General features: G+C 34.9%; 1 protein-coding gene across 1 annotated transcript in view; it reads right to left on the bottom strand.

The window, feature by feature from the left end:
- The window catches only part of LOC149422747 (netrin-1-like), a 446,444-nt gene that overhangs the window by 30,280 nt on the left and 402,590 nt on the right, over positions 1-13,574 (bottom strand). The window lies entirely within an intron of this gene.

Genomic DNA, 13,574 nt, shown 5'->3' with positions numbered 1-13,574 from the left:
TTTCCGAAAGATTCTTTATTCAGAAAAATATTATTTTTAAATTTCTAAATTTCACGCAATATAAAAATTATCATTATCATATTTTTATAAAAATTTCCCGTCCCATTTTCCGACCGATGTTACGAACAAATTTCCGATTTAAAAATAAAATTTTCCCATCATGAAAAATTTCCAAGCTTCATATGATACCAAAAAGATAAATGTTTTTATAAAAAAATACTGACCCTTTTTCTGTCCTATTTTTCCAACGAAAATGAAAGACTATCCAATAATCGTTAATAATTATCAATCATAAAAACGTCAGAAAAATTTCCTAGAACTTTAAAGAACTTCACCGATAATCAAAAAGAAAAATGTTTTCATAAAAATTAACCAATTTCCGGGCTAAAATATCCGATTTTCCAATTTTCTCCAAAGAATTTATTTGGAAAAAATATAAATTTCCCAACATGGAAATTTCCTATTAATATATAATCCTTCCTTATTTCTTATTACTATACATTTACCAATTTTCACATGATATCGAAAAAGGTCTTTAAAAAATTTTAACGAGTATTTTCCCAGAAGAAATTTTACAGAAAATTAACGTTTTCTAGGATCAAAAGTTTTCCAACATGAAAACTTCACAAACTATGACTAAATCAAATGTCTAACCAAACATAACTTTTTCCAAAGTAAAAAAAAATTGAAAAAGATTATTAAATCGGTTCCTTTTGGCTTTTATAAAATTCAAAAACTTGAGCTGGGCCTGTGTGAACAAAAAAATGTGTCTAAAATGATATATTATATATTCTAATTATAAATTGTATTTATACATTGTAATTATATTATATATTGTATTTGGTTCGATTAAAAATTGCGATTTATTGTGTAGGGGCGGTATAGCTATAGGAGGTCAGGTTTGGGAAGAGAAACTCTAATTTTATGTCTAAGTATAAAAATGTAGCGGCGTTCTTTAATTTCTTGAGTTCCGACTTGCAGTAGTGTTCTTACTTGGAAGTTTTGTAGTTAGCGGAAATTAGTTTTTATTCTTTCAGTTTATTTCAAATGGACTAAGTTACGCGACTTACATATATTACGTAAGCATTCCCAAAGGTTTTTTATTTGGTTATAAAAATGAATAAGTGATAAGAATTTTTTTGCACACATTCTAATAATTGCTGTTGTACATACATATGGCGCAAAATTCTACTAACAGAGAAATTTAATAAATTGGGTGAAGTCAATTAAAAAGCCGCCTGCAGGGCCTAGCAACAAAAAACCCTATAAATCTGCAAGTATTATATAATATGACATGTATGTATATAATTTTTATCCACGTGAATATATATTTTATCAACGTGTAATATAAAATTGATGAAGTAGTCCTTCTATGACTGACAATGTCAGATTGCCAGCACATATGTTTAGTAATTCAGTTAGGTGTACCTCATTGACTAATATTACATCAATACAAAAGACCGTCTCGGGCTGAATGCGTTTATCCATAGATAAAGACGCCAGCTAACGACTTCCGGACCTTCCGGTGGGTTTTCCGTCGACGCCATTCTTTGAAGATTACGCCACCTTTCTATTGGTAACCGATTCGTCTATGGCTGCGACCCGATGCGGCTGACATAATATAAAAATGTACATAATTAAGTTGGTTATTTGGATATCAATCAATAATATGATTCAATTATTTTTTATAAAGCCAACTCTCCTTGTCTTCTGGGGAAAAAGTGTTTTAGTATGAAGCCTAGACTGTACCGTTTAGAGTTCTGAATTCTGAGAATATTAAATGTGAATTAAAAAATACATATAAGAGTATATCGTAGGGGCGAACTGGGGCGAGCCATTTATTATCAGCTATTATTGCTATCCAGGAAGTATGACGGAGGAGTAATATTTTTACTGATACATACTATTTTTGCTCAATGTGCTTTTACAATGTATTATGTACTCATGTAGGTTTCCAGTTCCGCATTATCTATTTGTGAGTGCTTGTTTATGTATGTAAAACAATACGTAGTCCTCTGTCCTAAATGTAATTAGCAGCCGTCGCTTCTTCAAGGAAGCGCGCATCACTTGGGAAAGGTATTGAGAATTGAGTAAGCGGCAAAATCAGAGATTGGGAGAATATAATCATTTAAATGTTTATTTTTTATCGTAAAAAAAAAACACAAATTTTTTTCTCAAAAATTATTTAAAAGAGAGAAAACATGTTTTTTTTAAATAGGCACCCACTTTTGAAGCCTAAAAATTGGCCTAAACCTAAGACAATTAAATTGATGAGAATATATTTCTCTGAATTTATAATGTCGACGCTCCGTTATAATAATCGAAATGAATATTGTTTTAATTTGCGGAAACGTTCTCGCATCTTTCAGATAATTTCTCGATTCATTTGATCACGAATCAGCAGCGCGAGATGAACCCAGAATGGGTACCGCCACCCCCACCGCGCGGGAGGAATGCAAAGGCGAACAGGAAAATAATAAAGAATCCTACTTTTAGTAACTGAAGGAGGGTTCGATCGAAACCGCATTAAAATTAATCCACTGTAATCATTTGTGGGTTCGGGAGAGGGTTGGGGTTGTTGGAAGTTAGTCGGCCAGAAAATCATTTGATGTATCAAATGTAAAGCAAGAATATGTTTGTTTGCTCCTTGTAATGGAAGCAATACGGAAGGGTTTTACGCTTATATTTGCATTTTTTTAATAATAATGTTTGTGTATTATGGAGAATTCGTCAAAGTGGATGTCTTTATGTGAAGAAATCAAAGTTAAGTGGATGTCTTTATACGTACAAATCAAAGTTAAATGAATTCGCAGATAGAATTCAAAACTTAACATTCTAATTATAAATTAACACACGTGATTTTTGAAAGATTGTTTTAATTTGTTTTTTATTCTATGCAATTTGTATAGACTGTACGAATTTTATTCTTAATCACTATACCACATTGAATTATGGATTGACAAAAAGCAAATCAGGTTCTTGCCGTTGTTTGTCTAGAATAGCTTTTTATATATGTCAATTTTTTTACTCTATTTTTGAGACTACTTATTGATCCACTGTGACACTAAAGAACTTAAATGAAGTTTTACTCAGAATGTTAGTACACATATATTTATAATAAAAATTTCAGTGGTGGTATTGATTGTTCGGAAAGGTGTGAATCTTTTTTTTTTTTTTTTTGTATTAGGCAATTCACCCTAAAGAGAGTGCTTTGTGCCGATTGGGTTAAGATATATGGTTAAACTGATGTGAATTATCTATAAGGGGACTGGACATATCATATATTAAAGTCATTCAAATCTATAAACTTATAAAGAATAGAATATACGCGAGAGTTGTTGAGAGACAGCAAATATGGAATACTAAGGGGAGACTGGTGGGTGATTTTAATAAGCAATCGATACATGCCCTTGAAAGAAGAATGGTTTTTACAATTGAAGAAGACATGGTCAAGAGTCTCATCCTCCACACCACACTGGCATAATGAACTTTCGAGTACCCGAATTTTAAACAAATGAGTTGCAATAGAGCAGTGGCCAATTCTCATTCTCGAGATACAGGAAATAAATCTTTTGGACTTTTTTATCCCGCGGAACCAGGGTTTACTTGGAATATGATTTTGTATTCCAGCATAGAAAGATCCAGTTTGAGTTTTCGTGATTGTCCAATTTTCTTCCCAGGAACGAGACATGTTGGATTTAAGAATAGAGAAGACGTCAGAGACAGGAATTTTAAAATCTAAAGGAATAGAACCAGATATAGTTCCAAGTTTAGCGAGAGAATCAGCTTGCTCGTTACCCTCAATTCCTAGATGGCCAGGCACCCAAACCAGTATTGTCTCAAACATAGATTCGTTTAAAAAGAATCGAGGATGTTTTTAATATTACAAATAAGATAGTCTTCTGGACATCGAACGATATTAGAGGAAATTTTTAATACTGCACTTAAAGAGTCAGTACACAGTAAGGCTCGACGAATATTGAGGAGTTGGATTTGAATTAAAGCTTGTTCAATTGCGAAGCATTCTGCAGTAAATATGGAAATTTCTTTAGGCAATTTATAAGACAGATTAACATTGAATTCAGGAATATATACCGATGCGCCACATTCTTTGTGGTCGGATTTGGAACCATCTGTGTATATGAGGGAAAATCCAGGAAACTTTGAAAATATAAAGTTTTTAAAATGTTCTTCAACATTTTGAAAGTTATTAGCTGATGATAAAATGTTAGTCCGGAAGTCAGAAATTATTACGTTTGGGATAAAATTAATAGCATTAAACGGGGTACTGTAAATAGGAAGGATTGGATCATCTTGTAGATTTTGAAGGTTAGAAGACAGAGATCTAAATGATAGAAAACTTTTTAATAAGAGAGGGAACCGATCTCTATCTATTATCCTCTTTCTGTTATTCAAAATACTGAACAAACGATCGAGACTCTGTTCCAATGAGTGACGCGATAAAGATAACGCTTTGAAGATATATCTATCCGCGAGGTATTGTCTTCTCAAAAATAAGGGAGGATCTACACATTCTATCTGAAGAGTATTAATTGGAGAAGATTGCATTGCCCCAATAATCATTCTGAGCCCTTTTGATTGGATTCTTTCAAGTTTTTTATCCAGATATTTAGGAAGTGGGTCGAAAAGAAATGTGCCATAATTTAAGTGACTTCGAACGAGGGAATTATACATTAGTTTTAGAGTAGTCGGATGGGATCCCCACCATACTCTGGAAACAGCTCGCATCATATTAAGCCCCTTTTCACACTTAGCAGAAACGTTCTGAATATGCGGGAGCCAGGAAAGCTTATGGTCCTAAAGCAGGCCAAGAAATTTTATTTGCTTAACGATTTGAAGGGGGAAATTATCAAAAGAGACTGTGAAGTGAGGCAGTTTTCTTTTGCGAGTAAAAGCCACTACCTTGGTTTTAGAGGTAGCTAAATTCATTCCATTTGTCAACATCCAAACTTTAATATTATGTAAGGCCAAATTTAATTCCTTCGCAGCATGCGATAAATTTTTGTGAGATAAATATATGAGAAAATCGTCCGCAAAATAAAGTCGCTTAATAGACGAAGGGATTACAATGTCTAAATCACTCATATAAATATTAAATAATAATGGACTGATTACAGACCCCTGGGGTAGCCCTTTCCAAAGTTTGCGCTTCAATATGTTTGAGGAAGAGTGGATAATAATGGATCTGTCTGTTAGCAAGTTGATAATAAATTGAACTAATTTTATAGGGATTTTTATTTTAATTAATTTTTCCTTCAAAACATCAATTAATACATCGTCGTAAGCTGAAGAAAGATCTAGAAATGTGGCCAATGTACAAGAGTTAAGGGATTGAGAAATACGGATATCTGTGGTTAACAAACTTAAATTATCCATAGTAGATTTCTTTTTCCGAAAGCCGTATTGATTAGGAGGGATAATACTGTGATTTTCAACAAACCATTCTAATCTGTTCTTTATCAAATGTTCCACTACTTTAATTAAACACGACGAAAGAGCAATAGGACGATAGGATGAGACTTCGGACGGATTTTTCCCTGGTTTTAAAACCGGGAGGATTTTTTGAACTTTCCAGACATCCGGAATAAATCCTGTTTCAAACATGTTATTAATTAAGGATAAGAAATATTCAACCGACATGTCGGAGAATGCTTTAAAGAAGCTATATAATATTCCATCAGGACCCGGAGAAGAGTCAGAAAGAGATTTAATTACTCGTTTTAGTTCACTAACTAAGAAAGGAGAGTCTAGCCAGTTAGAGTGAGATGGATATGAAATAAAAGAGGGCATTTCTTCACATCTGGCAACTGAAGGAGGGGCAATCTTATCAGCAAAACCTATAATAATTTCCTCCGGAATATGTTTGGTACGCTCCGGAGCATATGACAAACCGAATTTTTTTAAATTAGTCCAAACAGTTGACTGGGGAGTTTCAGGAGACAAGTTTTCACAAAATTTTCGCCATCCAGACCGCTTTTTATTTTTCAAAATACGTTTAGTTTCTGATTGGACGCGTTTCACTGATAAGAAATTTTCAAAAGACATGCATTTGCGGTAAATGGAAACTGCTTCTTTTCTAGAGTTAACAGCACGAGTGCATTCTTCGTCCCACCACGGAGTCGAATGTTTAGTTTTAATGTTAACTTTACGCTTTGGAATGGATTTTTCTGCTGCTTTTATAACTATACTAGGAAATAATTCACATTGTGTTCTGATGTTCCCAAGAGAAGATTTTACAGAGTGAACAAGAGAGTCTAATACAGAAAAAAAAATCTCCAGTTCGCATCTTTCGTTTTAAATTTAAAATTATTGTTAATTGTAAAGGAATGCGAGGTGGTTAGATAGTGAAAGAGGATTATAATAGGGAAATGATCACTGGAAAGGGGGTCTTTAAGTATGTTCCAAGAACATTTACGTATCACCGAAGATGAACAGAGAGATAAATCAACAACACTTTTCCTTTGTTGAGGGGGGGTGAATCGGGTTGGAGATCCATCGTTTAAAATACATAAATTATGGGAATCAATAAAATCTAAAAGATTACGGCCAGAACGATTCGTTAATTCACTACCCCAAGAGGTAGAATGAGCGTTAAAGTCACCCAGTAACATATACGGGGGACGGATCTGAGACATAAATGATGACCATTCGTTTTCATCAAAAATAGTGGAGGGAGGGACATATATTGATAGTATTGTAATATCACATACAACAGCTGCTACTATCTGAAAATTGTTAGAGAGAGTATGAAACATGATTGGTTTGAAAGGGATAGAGTCATGGATGATTAAGGCAGCGCCACCTTTACTATCCAGTCTATCATGTCTAAGACAATTATATCCCGAAATCTTAAATAGATACGAGGGTTTAAACCACGTTTCAGAAATAGCGGCAACTGAAATTTCATGTTCATCGAGTAATTTTACAAGTTCAAATTTATTACAGATTAGACTTCTGATATTCCACTGAAGAATTCTGTTCAGTTTCGGAGACATTAGGAAGACAGGATAATAAAGATTTAATGCAATCGGCAGCGTTGGACGGTATATTATTGTTGTTTGAAAGAATAGAAATTAAGAGGGTAATTAAAGTCTGAATGAAAGCAGAATTTTCATTCACCACTTTCCCTAAATTAGGGGAAGATTGGGAACTATTTAAAGCACTCCCATTGAGTGTCTGAGATTTATAATTCCCATTTGGGTTAAACAAAATATCATTATGTTGATTTTTATCAATAGAAGCAATAAATTTTGGTTTTGGTTTTAGTGGTATAAAAATTGTTTCCCTGTGAGAAGATGATGGAGGAGATTTAGAGTAAGATAGATTGCAAGGAATTGAGGTAGATGTTACCTCTGCAAACGATTTTATTGCAGGTGGGAATAATTTTGATGCCTGGAAATAGGAAATGTTGTCTGAAGCCATTGATTGTTTAATATTCCTTTGTCTGGTCAATTCTGGACAGGCCACACTAACCGCTGTATGATTTCCCTTGCAGTTAATGCAACGTGGATCATTCGATGATTTTTGGCAAAGATCAAAGAGGTGGTCCTCTCCGCAATGAAAACAACGTGGAGGGGAACGACATATGGGTTTAGAGTGTCCGAAACGGCAGCAGTTAAAACACTGTATCGTCGGGAATTTATATACTTCCACAGGGAGTGCGTTGTAATAAATAAATACCCGAGATGGCAAAGTTTGGCCTTCAAAAGTAATAACAACCGATTGTGAGGGTTTCCATGTAGTGGTTCCATTAGATGTATCTTTGTAATTTAATCTACGTGCTTTTAAAACCTTAGGGGTCACTTGAAAATCATTAAGTGCATCAACAATTTCAGATTCTGAGAGATCGGTTGGTATACCTCTCACTCGGCCCATTCTAGTAAGGTTGTAAGTTGGAATATAAGCTTTAAATTTGTGGAGTGAAAGCGTATCAATTTTTTGGACAAATTCATTTGCAAAGTTTGCGGATTTAAATTCTAGGGATAACTTATAGCGGCCTTCCGGCTTAATAGATCCGTTAACTATGCCAAGGTTATTGTTTTTTGAACTAAAAATGAATTTCCCGAAATCCAGAGGATGAATAATTTTTCCTTGTTCAGTACTTTGGACATTGACAATGAATGGAGCCGAGGAGGATGGGGAATAACTTAGTTCAGTATTTTTAGATTCTGATAATATGGTATCCTTACGAATTTCTTTAGGGTTTGAGGTTTCATCGGATTGCGAAGGTTTAATTTTGGGTGGTACATTAAGACAGAGCGATGGTCTTCGTTTTCTGGAAGGGAGTAATATAGAAACATCCGATTCATACCCATCTCCAATATTAAATATGGACTCGGGGTCAGGAGGTCGATCTTCATCTTCCTCCATATTTATAAATTAATTAACAAAAAAAAACAATAATACAGTCTATTTGATTGACTGTACACACGAATTTATCAAAACCTAAATATAACAAACAAATAATAGAAAACAAAAATGTAACAATAATTTCTTATCTGTACGAAGTCCGCGACAGCAGGTAGGCAATTCGTCAAACACAGAGCACGACTATCCACTACCGTAGTTCGATGACTCGTGAATCTTTTTGTTTACTTCGAATTGTGTTTTAGCGCAGTAAATTTTTTAAAGTTTAATACTTATGTTACACATTTAAAAAATATATTAATAGTAAATATTATAGTTAAGCCATATTATAGCTTAAGCCGTAAATTCTGAAAACCGGATACTAGTCAAGTTTCCAAAGACTTTCCCCCCTTTTTTCTTTAAACGTTAGTCGGTACGTTCCAAAGTTCCCCGGCATTCCCGGTTCCAAAACCAATTAGGTACTGGCAATACTGTTGCAAGATGTATACAAACCAACCTTCTCTATGGCATTTGTCCATGGAAAGCTTTTCGGTTGGAGGAAATTGAATAAGATGGAAAACTGTTAAAATTATTTGTGTTCGCGAAATTAAACGGTACGTCTGTCTGCGTGTTGGTGGTACCGGCTTCATCAACTTATTCGATTTGGATTTGGGTGTGTATTAACCTTAATATTTTACTAAATATTAAAAATAACGGGATATTATAATTATTGTAGGATTGATATTGCATTTTGGCTAAAAACCACAGACTTTTGACTATATTTTTAACTTTAAGCGACTGCTCTACCAAATCTCAAAGTGAATCTCATCTCTCTCAACCCCACCGGATGTATCACAAAGAAACTGCCTCTAAAATAGTTATTGTTAAGCTCAATAAGCAGAATTACCGCCATACTTGCGCTATGGACCTCGGCTGCTCTACCAACTCTCAAAGTGAATCTCACCTCTCTCTCCACCGGATACATTACACAGAGACTGCCTCTTAAATAACTACCCGACCTAATTATTAAATCATCACTTATGTATGAAAGTCAACTGGGGAAATTTAGGAGGTGGATTTGGGTACCGCCGCCCCGATACCCATTTATTGGAAAACCAACACCTCTGCCATTGGTCACCAAAGTGGTTCGCCACGTTTGATGACTTAGCACCGGGGCCCATGTTCGTGGGGCGAGGTTTATCTAGGTCTAAGCGGCGGATGCATTTGTCCATATACTGCGTGGCGGGACGGATCGGGAGAGACTGGTCGAGGGAGGCTTTTTGACCTCTTTGACGGGGCACTTTCGGCACATCGCTTTGCGCCGCAGTGAGAGGGATGAATTCACACGTCCGTTTCTCCTGGACACACTGGCCCCCAGATGCCTACCGACCCTTATATATTTTTCATTCGAGAACTTTCTCTCCTTCCTTTCGTTAAAAACGAGGAAAATTATTTTCCTTGGGGTCTCCTGTGAGGAACTAATGTTAAAGAAGTCATTGACAAATTTTTATTGAATTTCGAAGAAAAATATACAGTTATTTTCTGGGGCAATTATTATTGAATCGCGACTAACACCTGAAACTACATAATAAAAGTATAATTAAAACAGTAAACATGGTTGAAGACCTCCATGAGTAATAGCATTAAAAAAAAATATAGGTATAGTATTTTATTTAATAGTAACAAATATTTTACCTTATTATTGTTCGAATTGAATAAAAATAAATAAATGTTTTCCCGGTGAAGGACACTTGCGTAAGAAGTGAAATAAGATATTATGGAAGTTATGTTCTAGACCTCTCTCGGGTCCTACTTACAAATTAATTAAGCACTCAACACACAGTCCGTATCCCGCCGGGAACCGTGGCTTCTTTTATTATTCTTTCTTATCAAGCTTTCTTAATAATTTTTCCTATTTCCTTTTCTGCTTTCTTCAAATTCTCCTGGGTAAGAAAATAACAAAAAAATATTATATGTCGTTGTTCTAGATGTCCGTTTTCTAATACATTGCGCTTGAAAAACATGCACGACATTTTTTGTTTAACTGAAGTCAAAAAAATTGACTGCGCCGAAGCAAAATTCTATAGAATATTTCACTTTGATAAATGAGTTTTTTTTTTGTTAAAGAGTTTTGTCCCTTAAGAAATTGAAAAAAATGAAGCTACAAATCCAATTAAAAATCCAGCATTTAATAAGAATATATTGTTCAATGATAACCAATAACTTCCATTCCGCTTTGTTGTCATTTGATTTGTTGTGTTATTTTCTGTATTATTGTTAATCGCTACCAAACACAACATACCAACACAGACATAACAGGTGGATGAGTTTGTGTATTTAGGAAGCATGTTTACGAGAGATGGGAAGGCTGACAGAGATATTGAAAGAAGAGTAAATGCAGGTAACTCCATTAATGGAGGACTGAACGCTGTTGGCGCTAACAAAAAATTGTCCAAAGAAGCGAAGTTAGCAGTCCACAATGGAGTGCTGGTACCTACCCTGATATATGGATGTGAGGCATGGAACTGGCAAAGAAAGGATGAAAGTAGATTGAATGCTGTTGATATGAGATCCCTGAGGCGTATGTGTGGTAAAACCATGTATGATCTTGTGAGGAAGGTGAAGATCCGCAAAGAGTGCAAGGCTGATCTAATTATTTAAGATCAAGAAAGGGACGCTTAGATGGTTTGGGCATGTAGAGCGAATGAGCGATGAAAGGAGTATAAGGAGAATATACGATGCAAATGTGAATGGTAGCAGAAGTCGGGGACGCCCGATGAAGACATGGCACGACCAAGTGAATCAGATACTTGAGTTGGGCCATGTCAAGAGTATGTATGAGACGATGCATAAATCTGAATAAGGCAAGGAGTGTGTGCCAAGACCGATTTGTTTGGCGGTCCGTTCTCTCTGCCTACCCCTGCGGGGAAACGGCGTGATGGTTAGTTAGTTAGTTAGTTAGTGATCTAGGGGAGACCCAGGCAAAGCGAGTGTACCAGGTAAAGCGGATGAATTGAATATTTCCGAAAATTACCCCTACAATGCGCCAATACTCTCACAATCGGTGTACCACATCACTACCGACGCCATGACAGTGAATATTTGTCGTTTGGCAAGAACGCACACTCCTTTTGATAAAAATCGTTTTTTTAGAATTTTCATACGATAAACGAAGGTAAGGTAGTTGTGATTATTATTATTTGGTTATATTTAATGTGAAGATTAGTTTATTTCATCCAATGTTTATTTGTTTCCTATCTAAAAAACTAACTTTAATTAAGAAATACAGAAACCACATTGTATTTTTTATTTAAAAAAAACGTTTTCCGTTTCGGACCGCTCTATTGTCGAATGGAGATTGGTCCAATACTTCTCACTTTGAATAATGAGTAAGTTTACATAATAAAACGCAATAATTTAAGATTTTGAAAATCCAAGTTTTCCTTGCGGTTCCGATGATGTTTTACAGAAAAAAACTCTCAAATCACAGGAATACAGATTAAACTTTGACGGTTTAATTGATAAATAAATAAATGAAAACAATGTCATCAAAACAACGCAAGCTGTATGAAATCGGTCGAAATGAGAAATTAATCAATTCCTGAATCCTGACATGATCAGGATTAATTTCTTAGTAACAAACAAGGGAAGAATCGTGACTTTTTCCGATTTACGCGGTTATCCAGAACAAAAGCAAAAAAACCTACGTCAATTTTATAGCGGAAAAAAATTATGAAATATCATCTGAAAAAAATAATTTCTTTAAAATTCTTCCATTTCATGGCAATTAGCTTTTCTTCAAACTTTTTGAGTAAAAAATATCCGTTTTATTTATTCCGTTTACCATTGTCTAACAGCAGAGTGACACTGAGAGTGTCTTCAGTTGAACGCAAAAGTGTTGTATCAATGTCTGCCAGCAGAGTGACACTGAGAGTGTCTTCAGTTGAACGCAAAAGTGTTGTATGAATGTCTGCCAGCAGAGTGACACTGAGAGTGTCTTCAGTTGAACGCAAAAGTGTTGTATCAATGTCTGCCAGCAGAGTGACACTGAGAGTGTCTTCAGTTGAACGCAAAAGTGTTGTATCAATGTCTACCAGCAGAGTGACACTGAGAGTGTCTTCAGTTGAACGCAAAAGTGTTGTATCAATGTCTGCCAGCAGAGTGACACTGAGAGTGTCTTCAGTTGAACGCAAAAGTGTTGTATGAATGTCTGCCAGCAGAGTGACACTGAGAGTGTCTTCAGTTGAACGCAAAAGTGTTGTATCAATGTCTGCCAGCAGAGTGACACTGAGAGTGTCTTCAGTTGAACGCAAAAGTGTTGTATCAATGTCTGCCAGCAGAGTGATACTGAGGGTGTCTTCAGATAAATGCTAAACCCACACAAAACCGTCGAAATGATATTTTTTAATCATATTACCATTTTTGAACTTTATCTTTGTTTTTTAGACTTTGTTATTTTAATGATCTCTGAATCTGAATGTATTATTCAGTGATTGTAATCATGATTTTCTGGGAAGTCTAATTTATAACTAACTTTTTTAAAATAACTTCTAATAATAGTTGATGCGCATGAAGATATCACCAATGAATATAAATAATGGCATGCCGATGGATGGTATTGAATCGAAAATGAAAATAATACATATAAAAAATAGATGGTTCGTTGGTAACTTCCAGGGTCAGTTCCAGGGAAGTTTTCAGGACAGCGAGCTGAAATATTAAATAGTTTTACACGAATGCCAATTTTTGGATATCCCATGCCCTTTAAATTCATTACGAAATTTACTGTTTAAATACCCATGACGATGGTAACATTATTAGGTGTGATGATGATAATGTGTACTAATTCAAAGCGTTAAAAAATAAATAAGGTAATTAACAGCTATACATTCTAATAAAGAAACTGGATTACCATAAAATACATATGAAATAATGGAAGCAAATCATATTAGAAGGATCGTGAGATAATGTTGTGATATAACAATATTCGGTCGTCACCTTGCGGAAACTCAACTGTAATTTGAAATTAAACTTAATAGAGTTTTCATAGTAAAATGAATGCACAATACACAATATTGCAATTCTATAACCCTTTTACCTAATACATACATAAAAGTAAATGAAAAGGGAGTCTAATTACTTGACCAGGGTGCTCTGGAGCTGACTGCTTTGGTAAGGCATCTGAAAGTATTCCTAACCAATATTTT

This window comes from Hesperophylax consimilis, chromosome 7 (genome assembly GCF_061612785.1).
Source record: "Hesperophylax consimilis isolate HC1 chromosome 7, BYU_Hcon_1.0, whole genome shotgun sequence".
Classification (NCBI taxonomy): Eukaryota; Metazoa; Arthropoda; class Insecta; order Trichoptera; family Limnephilidae; genus Hesperophylax; species Hesperophylax consimilis.
Note: the sequence above shows the minus strand (reverse complement) of the source record. Positions and strands in the feature narration are given on the sequence as shown.